Source organism: Sminthopsis crassicaudata, chromosome 6 (genome assembly GCF_048593235.1).
Source record: "Sminthopsis crassicaudata isolate SCR6 chromosome 6, ASM4859323v1, whole genome shotgun sequence".
NCBI classification, from domain to species: domain Eukaryota; kingdom Metazoa; phylum Chordata; class Mammalia; order Dasyuromorphia; family Dasyuridae; genus Sminthopsis; species Sminthopsis crassicaudata.
Window position 1 is genome coordinate 229,782,928 of NC_133622.1, and position 22,048 is coordinate 229,804,975.

The window sequence follows — 22,048 nt, forward strand, 5'->3', positions numbered from 1 at the left end:
AATTCAAAAACAATAAAACAAAGCCAAAAGAATAACAACAAAAATAGAAGACAATATGAAATAATTCATTAGAAAAACAAGGGACTTGAAAATAGATCCACCCCCAACCAAAAATTAAACTCGAAATACAAAAATTAAAAGGAGAAATCAATAAAATTGAAAGTAAAAAAACTATTGAATTAATAAATAAAACCAAGAGTTGGTTTTATGAAAAAGCCAATAAAATAGATAAACCTTTGGTAAATTTGATCAAAAAAAAGAAAGAGGAAAATCAAATTGATAGTCTTACAAATGAAAAGGGGGATCTTTCCACCAATGAAGAGGAAATTAGAGAAATAATAAGGAGTTACTTTGCCCAACTTTATGCCAATAAATTTGATAACTTAAGTGAAATGGATGACTTTCTCCAAAAATATAGGCTCCCTAGATTAACAGAGGAGGAGATAAATTGCTTAAATAGTCCCATTTCAGAAAAAGAAATAGAACAAGCTATTAATCAACTCCCCAGGAAAAAATCCCCAGGGCCAGATGGATTCACATGTGAATTCTACCAAACATTTAAAGAACAATTAGCCCCAATGTTATATAAATTATTTGAAAAAATAGGGGATGAAGGAGTCCTACCAAACTCCTTTTATGACACAGACATGGTACTGATACCTAAACCTGGTAGATCGAAAACTGAGAAAGAAAATTATAGACCAATCTCCTTAATGAATATTGATGCTAAAATCTTAAATAAGATATTAGCAAAAAGACTTCAGAAAATCATCTCCAAGATAATACACTATGATCAAGTAGGATTTATTCCAGGAATGCAGGGCTGGTTTAATATTAGGAAAACTATTAATATAATTGACCATATTAATAATCAAATTAATAAGAACCATATGATCATCTCAATAGATGCAGAAAAAGCATTTGACAAAATCCAACATCCATTCCTACTAAAAACTCTTGAGAGTATAGGAATAAATGGATTATTCCTTAGAATAATCAGGAGTATATATTTAAGACCGTCAGTAAGCATAATATGCAATAGAAATAAACTGCAACCTTTCCCAGTAAGATCAGGAGTGAAACAAGGTTGCCCACTATCACCATTACTATTCAATATAGTACTAGAAACGCTAGCCTTGGCAATAAGAGCCGAGAAAGAGATTCAAGGAATTAGAGTAGGAAATGAGGAAATCAAACTATCACTTTTTGCAGATGACATGATGGTATACTTAGAGAACCCCAAAGACTCTGCTAAAAAGCTACTAGAAATAATTCAAAATTTCAGCAAAGTGGCAGGATACAAAATAAATCCACATAAATCCTCGGCATTTTTATATATCACTAACAAAATGCAACAGCAAGAGATACAAAGAGAAATTCCATTCCAAACAAATGTTGAGAGTATAAAATATTTGGGAATCCATCTACCAAAGAAAAGTCAGGAATTATATGAGAAAAATTACAAAACACTTGCCACAAAAATAAAGTCAGATTTAAATAATTGGAAAGACATTCAGTGCTCTTGGATAGGCCGAGCGAATATAATAAAGATGACAATACTCCCCAAACTAATCTATTTATTTAGTGCTATACCAATCAGACTCCCAAGAAACTATTTTAATGACCTAGAAAAAATAACAACAAAATTCATATGGAAGAATAAAAGGTCAAGAATTGCAAGGGAACTAATGAAAAAAAACTCAGAGGAAGGTGGTCTAAGTGTACCTGATCTAAAGCTATATTATATAGCAGCAGTCACCAAAACCATTTGGTACTGGCTAAGAAATAGACCGGTAGATCAGTGGAACAGATTAGATACAAAGGACAAAAAAGGATACATCTATAGCAATCTAATCTTTGACAAACCCAAAGATTCCAACATTAGGGATAAAAATTCATTATTCGGAAAAAACTGTTGGGAAAACTGGAAATTAGTATGGCAGAAATTAGATATGGATCCACACTTAACACCATATACCAAGATAAGATCAAAATGGGTCCATGATTTAGGCATAAAGAGGGAGATAATAAATAGATTAGAGGAACAGAGGATAATCTACCTCTCAGACTTGTGGAGGAGGAAGGAATTTATGACCAGAGGAGAACTAGAGATCATTATTGATCACAAAATAGAAGATTTTGATTACATCAAGCTAAAAAGTTTCTGTACAAATAATACTAATGCAAACAAGATTAGAAGGGAAGTAACAAATTGGGAAAATATTTTTAAAAACAAAGGTTCTGACAAAGGTCTCATTTCCAAAATATATAGAGAACTGACCCTAATTTATAGGAAACCGAACCATTCTCCAATTGATAAATGGTCAAAGGATATGAACAGACAATTCTCAGAGGAAGAAATTGAAACTATATCCACTCACATGAAAGAGTGTTCCAAATCACTACTGATCAGAGAAATGCAAATTAAGACCACTCTGAGATACCACTACACACCTGTCAGATTGGCTAAGATGACAGGAACAAATAATGACAAATGTTGGAGGGGATGTGGGAAAACTGGGACACTAATACATTGCTGGTGGAGTTGTGAAAGAATCCAGCCATTCTGGAGAGCAATCTGGAATTATGCCCAAAAAGTTATCAAACTGTGCATACCCTTTGACCCAGCAGCACTACTACTGGGATTATATCCCAAAGAAATACTAAAGAGCGGAAAGAGACATATATGTGCCAAAATGTTTGTGGCAGCTCTTTTTGTTGTAGCTAGAAACTGGAGGATGAATGGATGTCCATCAGTTGGAGAATGGTTGGGTAAATTGTGGTATATGAAGGTTATGGAATATTATTGCTCGGTAAGAAATGACCAGCAGGAGGAATATAGAGAGGCCTGGAGAGACTTAAATCAACTGATGCTGAGTGAAATGAGCAGAACCAGAAGATCACTGTACACTTCAACAACAATACTGTATGAGGATGTATTCTGATGGAAGTGGAAATCTTCAACATAAAGAAGATCCAACTCACTTCCAGTTGATCAATGATGGACAGAGGTAGCTGCACCCAGAGAAGAAACACTGGGAGGGGAATGAAAATTGTTAGCACTAATATCTGTCTGCCCAGGTTGCATGTACCTTCGGATTCTAATGTTTATTGTGCAACAAGAAAGTGATATTCGCACACATGTATTGTACCTAGACTATATTGTAACACATGTAAAATGTATGGTATTGCCTGTCGTCGGGGGGAGGGAATAGAGGGAGGGGGGGTAAATTGGAAAAATGAATACAAGGGATAATATTGTAAAATATATATATATATATATATATATATATATATATATATATATAAAATAGATCCAGGAGAAATAACTTTAAACTCATTGGACTCCCTGAAAGCTATGATAGAAAAAGACTACATATTATCTTTCAAGAAATTAGCCAGAAAAAAAAAAAAAAAATCCCAGTTAATCTAGAACAGGAGGTTAAAATAGAAATTGAAAAAAAAAAAAATCCATTTACCAATAAAGACATCCCAAAATGAAAACACCCACGAATATAAGCTCCTAAGTCAAGGAAAAATATTGTAAGGAATCAGAAAAATAAAAACCAACTGAAATATTATGGAGCCATAGTCAGAATAACACAATATTTAACAGCTTTTACAATAAAGTATCAAAGGGATTGAAATAAAATATTCCAGAGAACAAAGGTGATAGTATTAAAATGAAGAACTACCAACTTAGCAAAACAGTATGATCCTTTTTTTGTTTTTGTTTTTGTTTTTGTTTTTGTTTTTTTTTTTTTTTTTTTTTTTTTTTTTTTTGAGGCTGGGTTTAAATGATTTGCCCAGAGCTAGGAAGTGTTAAGTGTCTGAGATCAAATTTGAACTGGCATCCTCCTGAATTCAGGGCTGGTGCTCTCTCCACTGCGCCACCTAGCTGTCCCAACAGTATAATCCTTTAAGGGAAAAATGAATATTCAATGAAAGAGAGGACTTTAAAACATTCTTGATGAAAAGACCAAAGAGGAATAGAAAAATATCTGACTTTCAAATACAAGACTCAAGAGAAGCATAAAAAGGAAAAACAGGAAAAAAAAAAAAAAAAACACACATAAGGGACTTATTAAGATTAAATTGTTATATGAGTACATAGAAAGACATGTCATAAGAATTTTCTCATTATTAAAGCACTTATAAGCAGTGTATATATAGACATAGGTCACAAGCATGAATTATATATAAAGGGATAATAGCTAAAAAAAATAAAGGGGTGAGAGAGAAATGAACTGTGAAAAAGGGAAAGTGAAAGATTAATTGGGGTAAAGTATCTAATGTAAAAGAGGCAAGAAAAAAAGTGTTTTTTTTTTATAAGGAAGGGAAAGAGGGGGGGAATTGAGGGGGAATAAATGAGTTCTCTTCTTGTCAGTACTGGCTCAAAGAGAGAAGAAGATATATATTCAATTGGGAATAGAAATCTACCTTACACTAAAGAAAGCAGAAGAGGAAGAGAATAAGATAATGGAGGGGGGATTATAGTAGAAAAACATTTTGAGGAGGGATAGGGTGAAAGGAGAGAATAGAATGAATGGAGGAAAGGATGAGATAATACAGTTAATAAAAATAACTATGAATAGAAAGAAGCAAATTTCTCTGATAAAGTTCACATTTCTCAAACACATAGAGAATTAAGTCCAGTTTATTAAAAATATGTCATTTCCCAATTTTATTATACATGATCAAAAGAAATATATTTTAGATGAAATAACCAGTTATCTACAGCTATGTGAAAAATAACACCATTTTTAAAGCTTTCCTCTAGCTTTATTTTAATGCATTTATTTATTTAAATTTAAATACAAAATTTAAAAAAAAGATAAAAAGAAAGAAATAGAAGAGAAAAACATTGTCATGCACAACAGAACATGAGAGAATTCAAAATATGTAAAAATAAATTTTCATTTCAAGAAAGCATATATAATAATAGAAGACTGTCTTCAGAACTATCCATTTTTTATTTGCTTCCTTGTAGATTCCTACTATTGATGAGAAAAATGCAAATTGGAACCATTTTAGTTTGGTAATAATCCAGAAAAGGAAAATGACAAATGTGGAGGAATTGTGTGGGGAGGAAATGAGACATTAAACCATGGCTGATGAAGCTGTAAATTAATTCAATCATTCTGTAGAGCAATTTGGAACCATGCCCAAAATAGTATGAAAACATGCATACCCTTTGATCTAGCAATACCATTACAAGTTCTGTGTTCCAAAAGAGGAAAAAAAAAAAAAAAAGTAAAAGCACCTATATGTAACAACAACAACAACAAAAATTGTAGCAGTTCATTTCTGGGGGCAAAGAATGGAAAAATGATGAGATTCTCATCAATTGGGAAATGGCTGAACAAGTTGTATATGACTGTGATGTAATACTATTGTATGATAAGAAATGCTCTCAGAAAAACTTAGGAAGATTTACATGAATTGATGCAAAGTGAAATGAACTGTGTACAAAGTAACAGAAATATTGTAAGATGATCAGCTGTGAACAACTTGGTTATTCTCAACAATACAATGATCCAATACAATTTTGAGCCTTAGAATAAAAAAAAAATGTTGTTCATACACAGAAAAGAGAGCTAATGATTTATGAATAGAGATTGAAGCATACTTTAAAAAAATTTATGAGTTTTTTCTATGATTTCTTTTATAATATGATCATTACAAAAATGTTTTGCATGACTACACATGTATAACTTATAAAAAAGTTCTCTTTTCGAAAAGGGACCTGTATGTGCCAAAATGTTTGTGGCAGCTCTTTTTGTTGTAGCTAGAAACTGGAAGATGAATGGATGTCCATCAGTTGGAGAATGGTTGGGTAAATTGTGGTATATGAAGGTTATGGAATATTATTGCTCTGTAATAAATGACCAGCAGGAGGAATACAGAGAGGCTTGGAGAGACTTACATCAACTGATGCTGAGTGAAATGAGCAGAACCAGAAGATCACTATACACTTCAACAACAATACTGTATTAGGATGTATTCTGATGGAAGTGGAAATCTTCAACATAAAGAGGATCCAACTCACTTCCAGTTGATCAATGATGGACAGAAATAACTATACCCAGAGAAGGAATACTGGGAAGTGAATGTAAATTGTTAGCACTACTGTCTATCTACCCAGGTTATTTATACCTTCGGAAGCTAATAATTAATGTGCAACAAGAAAATGGTATTTACACACATATATTGTATCTAGGTTATATTGTAACACATGTAAAATGTATGGGATTGCCTGCCATCGGGGGGAGGGAGTGGAGGGAGGGAGGGAGGGAATAATTTGGAAAAATGAATAAAAAAAAAAAAAGTTCTCTTTTTAGAAATGCTTGCCTTTTCAATGAGGAGGGATGAAGGAAGCAAGAGGATTTGGAAGTCAAAGTTTCAAAATTAATGTTAAAATTGTTTTTACATGTAATGAGAAAAATAAAATACAGAGAGAGAGAGAGAGAGAGAGAGAGAGAGAGAGAGAGAGAGAGAGAGAGAGAGAGAGAGAGAGAGAGAGAGGAAGAGAGAGAGAGAGAGAGAGAGAAAATAAAACCTAAAACAAGAAAGTTAATTCCTAACTTCAAGGAGCTGATAGTCTAATAGGGCAGAGCAATGGAGAAAGGAGAAGGTATGAGGAGAATGATCATGCAAGAATGATCATGATAAGAAGACAAGTAATAAGTGTTATATAGACTATGGTAAGTTCTATGGTAAGTTCTGATAAGATAATGCAAGTCTCATGTATCAAAGCAAGACTCAGGGGTAGGATCCAAGGTAGTGGGGAGGATTGTATGAGTTAAGAAAGTGTGGAGAGAGACACTTTAATTTATTTTTATTTTTTTGTCAAATTACTACTGGTATTCCTTTTTCACATTGTTTCTTTGGCAGCAAATAAATCATTATATGTTTTTAAAGCTTTTTATTTTCAAAATATATGCATAGAAGGGCAGCTAATTGGTGCAGTGGATAGAGCACCAGCCCTGGATCTGAGTTTATATCTGTCCCAGACACTTAACACTTCTCTGGGTAAGTCAATTAACACCAATTGGCTCAGCACATTTTTATATAGATAGATACATAGATAGATAGACAGATATACATATAGATATAGATAGATATAAATAACATTCACTTTTGAAAAACCTTGTATTCCATTTTTTTTTCTCCCTCCCTGCTCCCTGCCCCTCATCTTGTTGACAAGTAATTCAGTATATTAAAAATGTGCAATTCTATTACCTATTTCCCCAATTATAATTCTGCAGAAGAAAAATCAGATGAAAAAGGAAAAAAAAAAGTGAGAAAGAAAACAAAATGCAATAAACAACAACAACAAAAAAAAAAATGGAAATACTATGCTGTGATCCACCTTCATACCCCACAATCCTCTCTGGGTATAGATGACTCTTTTCATCACAAGATCTTTGGAACTGGCCTGAATCATCTCATTGTTAAATATCAGAACTGATCATTGTATAATGTTGCTGATACTATGTACCATTTTTTCCCGGTTCTACTCATTTCACTTAGCATCATTTCATGTAAGTCTCTCTAGGTCTTTCCGAAATCATCCTGCTGGTCATTTCTTATAGAATAATAATACTCCATTACATTCATAGACCATAATTTATTCAGCCATTCTACAACTAAGTGGCATCCATTCAGTTCCAACTTCTTGCCACTACCAAAAGGGCTGCTACAAAAAATTTTACACATGTAGGTCCTTTTCCCTCCTTTTAGTTCTCTTTGGGAGTAGTAGAGACACTGCTGGATAAAAGGGTATTCACAGTTTGAGAGGTCTTTGGGTGTAGTTCCCAATTTCTCTCCAGAATATTTGGATCATTTCACAACTTCACCAACAATGTATTAGTGTCCCAGTTTTCCCACATCCTCTCCAACATTCCTCATTATCTTTTTTCTGTCATCTGAGCCACTCAGAGAGGTGCATAGTGGTATCTCAGAGATAAGACACTTGAATTTTAAGGATATCCAAGAGGATGGATAAACTACTTTCTATTCTAATATGATTTCATTATCATGCTATCTTCTGTGATTTATCAACTGACTCTTTCTATATTATCAATGTTTTCTTCCTTGCATGTGATAATATTATTTATACCTAGACACATTTTCTCCTGTTCTCCTTTCTCTACTTCTGTCTCTCAGCCTCCACCTCTTTTTTTGTCTCTGAATCTATCTTTATTTCTCTGTCTCTGTCCCTCCATTTGTCTCAGTTTTTCTCTCTGACTTTCTCTGTCAATTTCTGTTTCTTTCTCTATTTCTTATCTGATTGTCCATCTCTCATTCTTTTTCTACTTTTGCTTTTTCTGTAAGAATGGAAATCTTAAGGATTTGTCAATATTTCCTCTACCCATGCCTTTACATAAGCCATATAAATAGAACAAACTTTTAGTAAATAGGCAGAAATGACACCCTGAACAGATATTGAACTTGTAAACAAAGAACTCTGCAAAAGCTCAAATATCAAGTCCAAAAGAAGTCTGCATTGTTTCAGGTCGTTGACTCCTGGAGGAGCTGTTGAGTGCTAAAAGCTTTTTGACTTGAAATTTGTGCTCAAAAGATTGGTAATTGGGGGAGTGGGGTTGAGAGTAGGTGGCAAGTAGTGCATTGGATAGAGAACCAGGTCTGGAGTCAGGAAGACTGTTTTGAGAGAATGAATCAAATCTATAATTTAGCATATCCACGTTTTTGGAGTCACTGTGCTACACATAAGAAAGAGCTCCAAATTTGGATTCTCTTTTGGTTTCTTCAATTGTAAAATGGAGATGGTCATAGCTTTCCTCTCTTGGAAAGTTATTTGGAAAATCAAATTAGATGTATATAAATCACTTTATATACTATTCAGTAATAGAGAAATTAAAGAGGTTCTCATTGGCCCTATGATTTCACTAGTATAAGGAAGTTCTTAATGAGAAGCTTTTCCCTACAATTCAGCATATCACCTTAATTTTAATTTCTGATCTAAAAAAACAAACAAACAAACAAACAAAACTTCCTAAAGCACCAGTAGATTAAATTAACAAATTTATTTCAGAGGCAGAATTTGAACCTTGGTCTTTCAGTATACTAAGCTCTACTCTAATAATGACTCATTGTGATGGGGAAGGAAATCTGGTATTGGCTAGAATCAATGATGAAATTTTACATATAATTGTAACCTCCATAGTGCAAATTGAAATAATTTTATCGCCTCACATAGTTCATTATTAACACTAATCGAGGACCTAAAAGAACTCACTGTAGATTTGATTAGTTTTATTAGAGGTTGTACTTACAATGACACAATCATAAATCCCTGAAGAATATATATCCCTGAATATAATTGCTATTCACTTTGGCTCTGATGTTTCATACCAGTGTGACCTTGGGGCGGGGGGGATCACTGCTACTCTAAAACTCAGTTATTTTGTTTATATAAATTAGAGGGATGCACAAGATTATTTTCAAGGTCCTCACCAGATCTCAATTTTATGTTCTATATTCTAGGGTGTATTTCAATTCTGACATTGAATTTTCTAAAATCTATTCACAAAATCATAGATTTCAAGCTAGAATCTTTATTTTTCAAAATCAACTAGCATTTAATACTTATTATTGTGTATTAAGTATTTTTAATGACTAGGGATACATTAACAAACAAACAAACAAACAAATAAATAAATGTGAAATAGTTCTCATCCCCAAGATTTTACTCTATTAGGAGAATGAACATGTCTTATGAGTTTATATAAAAACACATCCAATCTCTAAATTCCAACTAAGGGGTTTTGCATATGGCATGAAATGTTTATTTTAATTTTATAGCTACATTTCAACATCCTATGTTTTATTATTATGTGCATTTTTAAATTCTAATGAAGAGTCAATAAACTTCATCAGGCTGTTGAATTTGGTCCATGACATATAGATACATGACATTCTCTATATATTTTCTCAATGTAATCCTTTCTAAGTTACAATAGCTTATCACTCATGTCCTCAGTTTCTTCCCTTATAAAATATGGATATACAAATAAAGATATGTATACAATGAAGGTTAGTCCTATTGAAAAATAATTCATCTATTAACTAAATATTATTATAAGCAAGCATCCAATCATTCACCCCTCTTCTCTCTCTCTCTTTCTCTCTCTCTCTCTCTCTCTCTCTCTCTTTCACACACACACACACACACACACACACACACACACACACACGCACATACACACACACTACTTTCAAACAGGTCTTTTTATTTCCAACAATTAATTAAATGGGCCTTAGAGACTGTGTTACTTTATAACTTTTCTAACAAAATGCTGAGAGAGAAGAAATCTCTGTGCCCTTGAAGAGATGAACTACAGTCATTCAGGTGTTATTTTTACTTTAATATGCCTTTCTCCTGCTAGCCAAATATTGCCTTAACCTTGTTCATACAGTAACCTCCTACCCCAGCCAATTTTGACACAGGATTGAATGGAGATGTTAACAAAAATAACTACTTCTCAATAGCCATCCTCCATGATTGTTGTTCATCACATGTGAAGATGATACAATTGACCAGAGGCTCTGTACTTCGAATGATTTGTTTTCTTGAAATGGGGAATGATTTGAAGTGAGTCATCCACACTCTCTTGGTAGGTCTTCTTTGTGACCTGAGATTTACATCTCTAAAAGGACTGTCAGGGTAGGGGAATTCCACATATGGCCTTGTGGCAGAATGTAAATTAGTAGCCAATCTGGGAAGAGTGTGAATTGGACCTCATGTGTTCCATTCCCAACCAGGGATTTCCCAAAAACTCAGCCAATGGCTCAGTAGGGGAAAGTTGATTTTGTTCCAAGTTATCTTTGAATATATTTTGGGGGGAGGAAAACCAACCCAGGTATATTTCACAACATAGTCAATGCATATAGAACCATTAATTATCATTTTAAATTATTTCAGTGTAGGTTTTCCCCTAGAATCTCTCTTTTTTTTTTAAGTATTTTCTTAGATCTCCAAATTTTTATGTAAATCTGTATGACATCATCTCAACTTTTTCCAACTCTTCGCATAGCTCAACATGAATTTTAAAAAATAGTTGGATCTTTATCTGTAATTTCTTAAATGTGGTCAGTAAAACAATTTCAACAATTTTTTTCTTTGCCTTTTCCAAGAGTAATAGTTCTAGAAACAGTGATACATATGACAGCAACATGGAAAACCTCAGAGCAATTTTCCAATGTGCAAAAAAGAAAAAAAGGAGAAAGAAGAGGAAAGAAACCTACTGTGCCTCATATAGAGAACAATAGAATAATATATCTGTCTTCCCTAATCTATCTTTCTAATGCCTAGTGTGAAATACCACAGAGAAAGAAAAAGCTACTTGTCCATACTGTCCCCTGAAAGGGGCTGAGATGTCTTTATTATTATTTGATGCTCTTTTCTTTGCTCTTGTCTCAACTGAAAATAGGAATAGAGTGGATTTTTTTTGTCATCTCAAGTTTTGCCCCCCCAAACTACAGAAGTTTAGATAAATTTCATCAGGATCTGTATAGAAAGGGAAAAAAAAAAAAAGTTGGATTTTGTTTTCTTTGTTTTTTGTTTTGTTTTGTTTTGTTTTATTTTAATTTTTTATTTTATTTTTTGTTTCTTTGGTTCTTTTGGCCAGAGTTTGTGTGAAATGGATAAAGATTTAGTGCTAAGGAAAAATCCCAATATTGTGATATCCCTTGATATATAGTTGCATAGTTAAAAATATCTTCTCTTTCTCTTGAAGAGTCCAACTATTACTATTTTACCATGGTTTCAAATTGAATTATTAGTTTATTGGCAGATGTCTTCAGACTGCATTCCTATATTACTTCCCATGCTTATACTATAGACAAGGAATTCTTATCTCTGCGTGTGTGTGTGTGTGTGTGTGTGTGTGTGTGTGTGTATTATGGACCTTTCTGGCAGCCTGGAATCTTTCTCAGAATAGCATTTCCACATGCTTAAAATTAAATGCATAAAATGATAAAAGAAATGAATTATATTTGCATACATTTATCAAAATTTAAAAAAACCCCACAATTTCACAGATCCCAGATTAAGAATCTTTATACTAGACAAAAAGCATATGAAATATTAATGTTCTATAAGGAAGACATGTCAATCTAACTGGAGAGGGAAAAAAACACTTGGAATACCATTCTGAGAGAATATGCTTTGGATTGGAAATGACTTAATTTGATTATAATCAAGCTTTTATTTCTATCTTATATTGTGCTCTAATTGTTTCTTGTACTTCAATCTCCCTAAAAAAGAGTCTGAACTTTTTAAGGACAGGGGACTTCATAAAAGAGTCAGAAGGAACATTTAGTAGTAATTTGATAAATACTTAAAATTTTAATTTGAAGCAAACTGATGTATCACTATCTGACAGGATAAAAAGAAAAAAAAAATATCTCAGAGATAATATTTAAAATATCAATGGAGAATACTGCCTGGGAAAAACCAATAATTACATAGCAGATATTCTGAAAGAACTCTTGGCTAGAAGAAGTTGCTGGTAATTTTAGATATTCATTAGAAATATTTCTTCACAAGCCAGCAAAAGAAATACATTATCCTGTCTGATGGAAGAGTTCAGCTGGACATGGAGTTAGAGAGAAGAGAGGTATTTGATTTTTACAAAGTGGATATCCAAGAGATCGCTAAGATTCCAAATATTCAAAAGTGACCTTGTATGACTACTCCTTAAATTCAGTCCTATTGCAAATGTCCTAATTTCTGCTGTAGGACCATTATTCTTTCAGTCTCCCACATTTACATCCTCCTTTTGATGTTATTCTTAAGTCTTTACTCTGTTATTTCACATATCCTTTTGAGTTGCCAAATGTTTTCATCTCTCACTCCACAATATTTCTTGCATCTGAACCCTTTTGTCTTCAAACAGAACTTAACTCAAGTTTTCATTATCTTTCTCTGAAAGTAATGACCTGCTGATTTTTCTCCCTCGTGCACATCTTGTTTTACCCCAATCCCTCTACAGAGTCACCAAAGAGCTTTCCATTAGGCACATATCTGTCTATGGAAAATTTGAACTTCTCTTCCTAACTCTTCAAGTTACTAATGCTACCTATTTTGCAATTTTCCTTTTGAAAACCATTGCAATCTGGTCACAACCTTTATTTTCCAAACTTATTATATATTGCTCTTCCTTCTTGTACCCTTTAAATCCACTTTAAATCCTTCACAGAATCTTCTATTTTTATGCTTTTGAATTGGTTGTTGCTCATGCCTAGAATAAATGCATTTATCACCTACAAAATTATTCCCTTCAAGAGCCATGAGACCATTACTGATGGTCTACAACTACTATTTCACCCTTGAATTCATTTTTAATTTATTCTACAATTATTCTTTATATACTTTTATATGTACTTATTGTTTCCCCAAAAGAATGTAAGCTCTTTGAATGAAAGGATATTTTTTTTTAAAAGTTTTAATTTGAATTCTCAATACTTAGCCCAGCCTCTAGCACATAGTAGATGCTTGCTAAATACTTGTTGAATGAATGGCTGAGAAATAGAAAAAGAAAAAAAAAATATTGCTATCCCACTTCGTTCATTTCTCCATTCCAAAGATTCCTAAAGAGAGTTAAGGTGAATTTTGTTCATCTTAGGGTCTCTATATTTCTAAAGATGCTTTGTAGCATGTCTATGAAGTTGGATGGAAATAAAATCTATATTTGTCTTTACTAATCCATCAGTGAAATTTTGCATTTTCTATTAGGTTTTTTTTTTTTTTTTTAAAACATCATACTGAGAAAAAGTCCATGGGTTGCACAAAACGTCTGAGGAGCTCTGTCTCACATAGATGCATATACACACATAGTTAAGGAGTTTGAGTTTTATGGGTCACATGTAATAAGTCCCAGAGGTAGGATTTGAATCCAGAGCCACTGCTTGCCACGGATAGAGCTTTAAAAGATTTTTACAAGTGAGTTATCTCTTTGCCCAATGGTCTAGGAGAGAGAATAGGTGGATCCAAACTGCAAATGACATAGACGTAGGTTTTAATGTAATCTTATGACATAGACTGAAAACGAATTAATTTCTCCAGCATTTAGCCATGGTCTACTCTTGAAAAGCACTATTTGACTTCAGGGCATAGCTCAGATGTTTTAAGGGCCAAGTATTAGAGGCCACTTGGATTCTCTGTTTGACATCCACTTTACTTTCCCCACTGTGAAATAAGGTCTATGGCTACTTACAAAGCACTGTGTCAGGAAGCTACAAATTGACAGACTCGGTCCTTGGTTTCTAGCCATCTTCTCATCGCCCGAGGCAACATTACAGAAGCATCAAAAAATTTAAATGAAATTTTAAAAAAAGTAGTTTGTAATAACTTAGAAAAAAACCTGCAAAATTATTCCTTGCACTTCTTTCTTATGTCAGTGGCAAAGCAGAGATGAAGTACATAACCATCTTCAGTTGCCTGAAGGATTCTCTGTTAATGCTATGAACTTAAATCTTTGATTTTAATTAAAATTCATTTTTGGCAATTGGATTTCTCTTAAACCTTTCTTAATTCCTTTGAGGCTCTACACTGGTAGACCCACATTCATTTGCCCCATATATAGATTCAAAGGCTCTGGAGTGATGAAATGTGGTTACTGGCCAAAGATGAGCACTCTAAGAGCATCCGTGGGAGAGAAGAGCTTTAACCTTAAATCACAAAGGAAAATAGAATACCCAAAGGTGAGAAAGTTGTAGAGTTGGATCTAGAGTCAGAGAAAGAGAAATTAATTTCTTTCTCTGTTTCTTGCTACATATTAAACCTGTGATAAAGTGCTTTGATTTCTCTGAGCCTCAGTTTCTTTTTCTGTATTGTGAGGGGTATCTACTAGGTTCATTCAAAGGCCCTTCTACGTACTATAATTTTAAATTGGTAGTTAAAATTAAGGAAAACATATGACAACCATTTTGGGTAAAGTGATAAACGTTACCTCTCATATTTATCTTGTATTAAAGTAAAGATATATTTCTAGTCACAATGCATAATATCAATGGAATATTTGCATGCAACTTTGATAACAGGATGAATTTCCTTTTAAAGAATCCTATTAACAACATACCCACAACACTATGCACTTCTTCTCGGTGTGATCAAGAAAGAGAATGTTTAATAGTGAAATATTCTAATTTATAGATGATTACCATATTACCTATATTTTTTCTAACTCTATAAAATAATTATTAGTACTCTTATTGATATGGCACTGAATAAGTAAATTAATTTAGATAGTTTTACAATTTTCTTCTTATAATGGCTTGACCTGCTCATGAGAAGTTTATATTTCTCCAATTACAGTTTTTGTGTTTTTTGATCTTATCATTTCTCTATGGGTCTTGGTAGAGAGATTTTCAAGTATGTTATACTATATTAAGTTATTTTTAAAGAAATTTCTCTATTCTTCCTCTCTGGTTTTGTTGATAATGTCACCCAATTGTTTAAGAAAGTTGCAGATGATTTGTGTGGGTTTAATTAGGTGGCACAGTACATTGATGCCTAAGCTTGTAGACATGAGTAAGAATTTGGTCTCAGATACTAACTGTGTGAATCTGGATCACTTAAACCTCTCTGACTCAGTTTCCTCATTTGTAAAATGAGCTGCAGAAGGAAATGGCAATCCAGGATCTTTGCCAAGAATACCCCAAAGAGGGTCATAGAGAATTATACATGATTGAAAGTACCAGACAACAACAAACGAGAGAAAAAGAAGAACATTGTTGATGAAAAGAGGAAGGGAAAGACATTTCAAAACATTTCAACATTCTAAAAGAAAAACAATTACCTTTCAGCTGTCATAATATTCTTTTTATCTCTCTCGTCCTCATGTTAACAATCTCATTTAGTCAAACACTGTCCTACTGTCTATTGAGCAATTTGCTGCTGTGGGAACAAATCTCCAACTTTACAGTAGGAACTAATGGAAAATTGGATTTACTTTACAGACATTTGTTCTGTAATGAACCTTGCCCACATACACCGAGATTCCATTGAGTGAAGTGTACTTGTGGTTCAAGCAAAGCCTGCTCACGATTCCCTGGCTTCCCTGAACAACTTAGTACAAAATAATAATCTCAAAGTCCCTTGTTACCATTAGCCACATTTTTTTCAGAGACTATTTAATACTTATTTTCTCTGATGATTATTTTCTTCCAAGTAAAATCATTGAAAGCATGATGTGATTTCCCAAGAAATATTCTTTAAACATGAGAAACCATTCGCTGAGCTTCACTTCCAATTTTTTGTGTGGATGATCCATTGTTTTATTGATATATTTTTACTATTCCATTGATGTTTGGTTCAGTTTGAAGATATATTCAAAAGAAATCAGTGCATTCCATTTTTTACATATGTTATTTTCACTCTTTATTTTATCCTTATGTACTTTTTTGATAAGTACCATAACTATCATGCAGGCCGTTTGAGAGATATGGCAGGGCAGTGAATGGAGCTCAGAGCTCAATGGAAGGAAGATCTGGGTTTGTCTTCCGTTACATATACTGTGTTAATTCAAGCTTTTCTGTTTAGCCTCACTTGGCTTCAGTTTCTGTCACCATGAAAATATGATAGGAATACATATATCCCAAAGAACTATGGTATAGAGTGGATAGAAAACAGGTTTGAAATCAAAAATTCCTGGGTGCAGGTGCCTCTGACATATACTCACTCTGGGATCCTGGGGAAGGGTAAGAGAAGGGAATAAACTTTTTTTTAAATATATAAAGTACCTACCTAGTGTTTGCCAAAACTGAGCTGAACAATACACAAATATCATCTTACTTGATTCTAACAACAACCTGTCTAGTAGCTGCTTTTGTCATTCCATTTTATAATTGAGAAATATGAACAGAAAGTGACTTGTTCAGGGTGACAAGGGTCATCAATATTTTAGACCAGATTTGAATTTGCAGTCATGTCATGATGCCCACCAACTAAGACTGTAAATAGCAGAACAAATACTGGTTTTTCTTGAAAGTTTCTTCATCAGATTTTTTTTATATCACTGAAATCACAGGTCCAAAAGAGCTTCACTTTTCTCACAGGGCGTTATGATTTGTATAGTTCTATCTATCTATCTATCTATCTATCTATCTATCTATCTATCTATCTAATTTGCTGTTATACATATCTTTGTGATTATTTGTCCAGACTCATGATTTCATCAGCATAACAAAGTCTGACAGATGGAACTTCCTTTCCAGTAAAGAATGGCAAATGTTTAATCAACTATCAGCAATTTACTCTCTTAGAAAGCTGCCCAAGACACTTAGAATTTAAGTGACTTGATTGTCACACAATATAATTTCAGAAGCATTTCTTGAATCTAGGTTTCATGACTCTGGGGGCTCCATGAACTAAACTGTATAATTTATCCCATTAATAGTGATTATTCACATCAGAATTAATCTTTATTATATCAGGCTTCCAGTTATATCACCCATTGCTACTCTGATTCCTACTCACCAACATGGCAAAGAATAACAAACGGTCCTGTCCTACTCAAGAGTGTCTAAATCTTCCTTTCATATTGCAAGTTTCTCTGCCTTGAAGACAACATTAATTTTCTGAGGAAGACACTGAGACTTACATTGGTTAAGGAACTCTTAGAGTAAGTGGGAAAGCCCAGATTTCTAGGTGTGCTTTATTGGATTTAGAGTTTAAAGGCCACCTAATCCAATCATCTCATTTTACAAATGAGTAAATCTCCCTGAGGAGAAGAGAACATAAGTAGCTTCCAAGCAAAGTAGCAGAGTGGATTTTTGAACTCATCTTACATTATCTCAAATTGCCATTTAGGAAAATGTAAGCATTTTTAAAGTGCTTACAATATGACAAGTATTGTGCTAAGCACTTTAGAAATATCTTATTTGATATTATTTTATCAGTATTTTACAATTAAGTAAACTGAGGCAGATGGATTAACTGTCTTGCCCAGGGAAATAATATACTAAATGTCTGAAATGGGGGCTTTCTAAATGCAATTGTTCTATTCATTGCCCCACCTAGCTGCTCCTATTCTTGGGATTAGAGGATTAGAGAATTGGAGCTGAAAGAGACTTTCCAGATGATAGAGTCCAATATCTTCTTTTTACAAATAAGAAAATGGATCAGATGATCTGTCCCTGGTCAAACAGCTAATAATTGCATGATGTTTGATTTATACCCAATTCTTCCTAAATCCCATTCTAGTGTCTTGCCCCATACTGCCTCTCCAAAGCACCACCCATTTAAAGAAAGTATGTACCCCCAAATGCATTAACACCTTAAAATGCTACCATTCCACCAAGCTTGTAATATAAATACATTTATATATATATCTATATATATAAGTATATATATATATGATAGATAGATAGATAGATATATATGAATATATATAAGTGTATATATATAAGTATATATATATGTATATACATACATACACACATATATATACATATATATATATATATACATATATATGTATATTTCAATTTTTTGAAATTCAGGGAAAATCAAGCAAACCATCTCAAACTGTAATCTCTTCCTTTTGAAAGGTCTATTTAAAAAGCTTTAGAATTGTCAACTTCAGTTGAAATAGCCACACACTATTAGTCCCACACAATGAAAATACTATCATGCTACAGCTTTTCCTAGTCCTACTAGAAAAGAATGAAATTATAAGAGAAATTCCCAGTTCTTAACCATAGAATAACTTTGATTTTTCTTAATGGACTTCATATTTATTTTGTATCTTTTGAAATTATTGCCTATAGACTGGAACATAGTAAAAAAATGTGATTTCTGTGTCTTAACGATTGGGTTTTCTCCATATTGCTGCCTGCCAATCTTCTCACAGTCAAAGGATTTACCACGTGGAAGACTGAGCAGGGAATAGGCTAAACGATTTTTCCAGTCACAGAGTGCAGAACTGATGAACTCTTCCCCAAGAAATGGCAATAATAACTCTCAAACTTCCTCTTTTCTTGTTGTTGTTCAGACTTATGGTATTTTATTAACAAGTTCCAGAACAGAATTAAAAAGTTTTGTTTTTTTGTTTTTTTTCTTTTGGGTACTGGCTCCTAATAAATTAAAACTAATGAATATTAACATGACAACATCAGTTAAAAAGGAAATAAAATATATTTCAGCTCTCAAGGATTTGATATTAAATTCAAGTCAATGAAATTTATTAAACATCTCCTATATACAAAACACTGAGATTATTTCTGTGGCTTCAGAGACAAAAATGAGACAGTTCTTAACCCTCAACAAGTTTGAAAGCTTGTGTAAAATGATGTGGATCTCAAAGTATTTGACAAGCCATATACAATTTCCATTTTTTCCTTAATATTAAGCTCTGAGAACAAAAGACAAATGAATTAATTATACTCAAAAAGCAATTGTTTAATATATGTATTCTGATCTCTAAAGAGACAAATTTAAGCCTCCTGTAAAAAATGTCCCTGCTAATATTCATAGATTTTAATAAATGGTTTTGTAGAACCATAGCAACAAAAATGTCTAATCCTATCCTAACATGAAGATGATTTTTAAAAATTGCATCATAGAACAAAGCCTTTTGAATAATTGCAATCATAAAAATAATTGCAATCATAAAAATAATTGCAATCATAAAGATAATATGATATATATAGGAGGATAGAATGAGATTCCAATATTCAGTACGTTTAGAATATGTTATTTTCCATAATTTAACATTATGAGCATAACATTTTGAGTCAAAAGATCTGGGATTATATACTGGTCCTTCTGCTATCTAAATCTGCAACAATGAACTAGTCATGAACATCTCTGGGGCTTAGTTTTGTCATCTGCAGAATTCATGGATTAAATAAAATGTCTTGTGAGATGTCTTATACCACCCCATCTATGATATGATGAATCCTTTCATCTCTAATGGTCTATCACTCTATGAACAGTATATATCTCTGTCTTGGGATTTGTGCTCTCAGGCAAACTTGTGGGCCAGAGTACTTTTCTTTTTATTCCAATTCTCTATTGTAATTCATTTTTAAAATATTACTTCTTATTTCTACTAGGAAAACAAATTCTCCCACACTTGAAATTCTCTAGTGTCTACTTGTTTTAAGAGCTAAGTGTTCCTAGGAGATATTCCTGAGGTTGGTCAAGTTTTCATGAACCTAAGGAAACATTAGTAATAGCTTACTTTCTTAGTCTTTTGAATATTAATTATTTACAGAGTCTTCTGCTTGGTCTGATGTATTACCAAAAACAGAAAGCCAAAGTTTGTGCCCCCAAGAGCTTATAATATAGGTCGGGGGCTCTCTTCTTTCATTTGCCTCTGTTGAACAGGACTCCCTTCAATTTTTCAGCAGGCTTCTCCTCTGGCATTAAACACTGTTAATTTCTACTCCATTAAATTCCTTATCTCCTTGCTTATTTCCATAAGCCTCTGGCATCCCTTCTTACAAGACTGAAGTGCTTTGGAAGTCAAAGGCTCTGATGTTCTCTTCCTTGCCAAGTTCTCCTTCATTCATGGATAAAGGGATGTTTACTTTGGATGAAGGAGGATAGGAAGTTCTGTTCTCTGAGTATTCAGAATGTCATTTGGTTTCAGAGAATTATCTTATTAGCTTCCATGAACATTAGGATCTAGGAAATGAGGAGGAGGGAGGGAACTACTTCATGATATAGTCTGATCTAGGTTCAAATTCTATCCTTGACACATAATAAGTCATGGACACATGGGCAAATCTCTAAACCTCTGTTTCCTCACGTGTAAAATGGAAATAAAACTCTCAAGGTCATTGTAAGTTAAAGACGTTGTAAATTGCACAATTATACCTCAATTTATTCATTTTAGATATTAAAGTAACTCAATATTGCATATTTTCAATTTCAAATGCACAAATATCCTAAGAATTTTATAACTAGGGGAATAAAATCTCATTTTAAATAAACTGATTTCAAGAGGTAAGTAATTGATTCAGGTAACAAAGCTAATTATGGATAGCCAGAGTTAGAAAACCAGTCTTTGGGCTCCAAGTTTAATGTTCTTTCTACTATATGACACCACCTATTTATGTAAGAAAGTGATCTGGAAGTAAACTTATAAAACAGCCAGTATAACACTTTTATTTTATATTTAATTAAGTTGACATACAGAAAAAAGTGACTTCTTCGCAATCACCATCACAGTATAAATATTGTCATCGTTGGAATAACAACATAAATTTGTGTACTCAAAATACCTGTTTTTTATATTCTCTATTTTAATATATATTTTATTCTTTATATTCTAATTATAGCAGTCTATCAACATTTTTATTCTTTATATTCTAATATTTTTTAATATTCTTTATATTCCAATAATAAGTCTATCAACAAACATTTATTAAATACCTACTATTTGCCAAGTTTTGTATTAGGCACCAAGAATCCAAAAGCCTAGAAAAAGAAGTAATCCTTGATCTTTAGGAACATAAATTATATTAATTGAAACAATTTATATATATAAATATATATATGCATATGTCCAAATATATGTGTGTGTATATATATATATATATATATATATATATATATATATATATATATATATATATATATATGATATTCTAACTCATATACCAAAGGGTGTTTCTCAATATAACATCCCCAACAAGTGGCCTTCCAGACTATTTTAAAGGACCTCCAAAAACATCAAAAGAGAAACAGAATACGAGTATAAGGAATTCAAGTTTGGATTAACTAGAAGAAGCGATATGGATTCTATAGAAAAGAGAATTTAAAATGCCGTTCTCCTAAGAGAGAGAATAGATAGTACATACTATCAGAAGTCTTGTCTTATTAGTCAGTTTTGCTGAGTTGTTTCTTTTTTACAAATAAAAGTTTAAAAGAAACTAGAAAATACACTAGGAAATAGGAGGGTATAAGAAACAGAAACCATTAATGATACTTAAAAATAAGAAATGAAAGATGCTATTGACAATAGCCTCCTGGTCATATTTGGTCTAAACACAAGAAGCAGCCAACCCAGTA

General features: G+C 32.8%; 1 protein-coding gene across 4 annotated transcripts in view; it reads right to left on the reverse strand.

The window, feature by feature from the left end:
- The window catches only part of LRRC4C (leucine rich repeat containing 4C), a 1,473,705-nt gene that overhangs the window by 595,451 nt on the left and 856,206 nt on the right, over window positions 1-22,048 (reverse strand). The window contains exon 4 of one of the 4 annotated variants that reach the window (XR_012482990.1): window positions 21,658-22,048. This exon is cut by the window's right edge and continues 865 nt beyond it. The exons of the other annotated variants lie outside the window; for them this stretch is intronic. The gene's annotated coding sequence lies outside the window, so the exon portion shown is untranslated. Of the gene's footprint in view, window positions 1-21,657 lie in introns of those variants that run through there. 4 annotated transcript variants of the gene reach the window in all.